This window comes from Electrophorus electricus, chromosome 6 (genome assembly GCF_013358815.1).
Source record: "Electrophorus electricus isolate fEleEle1 chromosome 6, fEleEle1.pri, whole genome shotgun sequence".
In the NCBI taxonomy this organism is placed as follows: Eukaryota; Metazoa; Chordata; class Actinopteri; order Gymnotiformes; family Gymnotidae; genus Electrophorus; species Electrophorus electricus.
In genome coordinates, this window is record NC_049540.1 from 25505473 (window position 1) to 25507882 (window position 2410).

Below are 2410 nucleotides of genomic sequence, written 5' to 3' on the forward strand. Positions count from 1 at the left end.
TTGAACGACATACATTTACTGTGTAGTCTAATAAATACATGTACGAAAGAACTTTAACAGTAGTCACTGCACATTTTCATTATCTGGTCTAGGTTTACAACCATCTAGAGCACTGGACACAGTTTGAATCACTGTGTGGAAAAAAATGTCTCGTTAATATATCGATGAGATGACTTACTGGAGCACCTGGTGGCCCCGGTGCACCAGCTGCTCCATCATCCCCCTGTATAACAGACAAAATCATTACATCTATCCAGCAAATGAAAGAACGTAGACAATACGTAAGGTGCACCACATTCGTTACGTTTAGCTGTTCTGTGTTTTGAATTGAACTGTATTTGTGCCATATTGAGATATTTTGGCTTCGCTCACATCTTCCCCTGGGAGTCCTTCTGTTCCTTCCAAACCCCTGATGCCTTGGGGCCCCTGAAGTTATGAACATAATTGTCAGTCATTTCAGGACAAATCTTATCTACCGCTGATTCCATCAAAGCAAAACAGTTTAGTGTACAAACAAGGACAAATCTTTATCATCACTAGTCATTACAGTCTTTTAGAGCTGGTATTATTTATTTAGTTATAACAGCAGTAACAACAACAACAGCAGCAGCACTAGTGAGTGCACAGTGTAAGAGACCTACTTGAGGTCCAACAGGACCAGGTTGCCCAGGGAGTCCTTTAGAGCCCTTTCCAGGCAAATGGCATAATATCCCATCAATTTAAAAAAGGGGGAAAAAAAGCATCATGCAGTAATATATAGCAGTTCTGTAGCCAACCACTAGATGGCAAGAATTTCAAACAATAGCAATCATAAATGCAAACTATGGTGCTAGTGATCTTCGTTTAATATAAAGGAATACATGGCATGGAGCTGTAAAAAAATGATGGCTCAATGGTAATGTTTGCAAGCCTAGTTTTAAAAGATTAGATCTTACTTTCTCCCCGTGCTGCCCCATGTCACCACTGGGACCATCTGCACCAATCACACCCTAAAGAGAGAACAGCATACCTTTCTTTATAGGTAATGGACATTGTGTAAACCCTTATGAATCACTCAGCTTTCCTTTAGCCTCCTCTTACCTCATCTCCCTTTTCTCCAGGTGAGCCAGTTTCTCCTTTATAGCCAGGTGGACCCTGGAGGTCACAACCATATGAGTCACATGAGAGGGTAGGAGATGAAGTAATATAAGTCCTAAGCTTACAGCTACAAGACTGCACTGTCACTCTTAATCGGATCACAGTATAATGTATTCTACATTGCAGCTTAACCTGGCTGAGGATCTTCCTCTACCTGTGGTCCAGGTATCCCAGGAGGCCCCTGCAATCCATTCAGACCTGCTTCTCCATCTTTCCCAGGATGCCCTGCCTTGCCAGGCACTCCCTGTAGACCTGGATCACCCTAAATATGCAACATATGAGGAACAATTTATCCAGAGCACTGAGGATTTCATAATAGCACTCCCCAGTCCCATCTGCCATGTAAAATAAAATGGCTCAAATGACAGATGCCTGGTAGCTGGTTGCTTCCCATATGCAATGAGTGTTGGAAGCTTCTCACATGTAGCATCGTCGTTCCTTTAGGAACCACAGAACTAAGGCTGTTGTAACATGATTAATAGTCTTTATATAATCCATTATATCCCAATTAATTGGAAAAGCACTCCCAGAATAAATTAGAATTGATTAAACAAAACTAGCAAGGGTTTCGACCAGAAAAGAGAAAGAAAGAAAACATGGAAACAAACATCTAAGTTCAAGACATTTCTTCCCTCCTAGGTATGTGAGTGGTAATACTGAAATGTGGAAGCATTTAGGAACCACAGCAACTGAGCCACGATGTGGCAGACCATGTAAAGTTACAGAGCGGGCTCGCCGAGTGCTGAGGTGCATAGTGCGTAAAAGTCGCCGACACTCCCCGGACTCAATAACTGCGAAGTTCCAAAACTCCTTTTGCATTAACATCAGCATAAAAACTTTGTGGTGGGAGCTTCATGGCCTGGATATCCATGGCCGAGCAGCTGCATGCAGCTCACATCACCAAGCACCATGTGGCGCGTTGAATTGAGTGGTGTAAAGCACACCGCCATTGGACTCTGGAGCAGTGGAAATGCATTCTATGACGTGATGAATCACACACTTCTCTATCTGTCAGTCTGATGGACGAGTCTAGTCTGGGTTTGGCGAATGCCAGGAGAATGTTTCCTGCCTGACTGGATTGCACCAGCTGTAAAGTTTGGTGGAGGAGGGATAATGCTATGGAGTTGGTTTTCATGAGTTTGCCTAAGCCTCTTAGTTCCAGTGAAATCATAATGCTTCAGCATACCAAGACATTTTGGACCAGTGTATGCTCCCAACTTTGTAGGAACGGTGTTGGGAATGCTCTTTTGTGTTCCAGCATGACTGTGCCATA

The 2410-nt window shown here is 43.2% G+C and overlaps 1 long non-coding RNA gene across 1 annotated transcript; it reads right to left on the reverse strand.

Annotated features, from left to right (window-relative positions):
• Positions 1-212: 212 nt before the first annotated feature.
• LOC113573446 lies at positions 213-677 on the reverse strand. Its single transcript, XR_004776144.1, has 3 exons — positions 642-677; positions 373-426; positions 213-223 (listed from the first exon to the last, which is right to left on the reverse strand). It is a non-coding gene; the product is annotated as an uncharacterized LOC113573446 (long non-coding RNA).
• Positions 678-2410: the final 1733 nt, after the last annotated feature.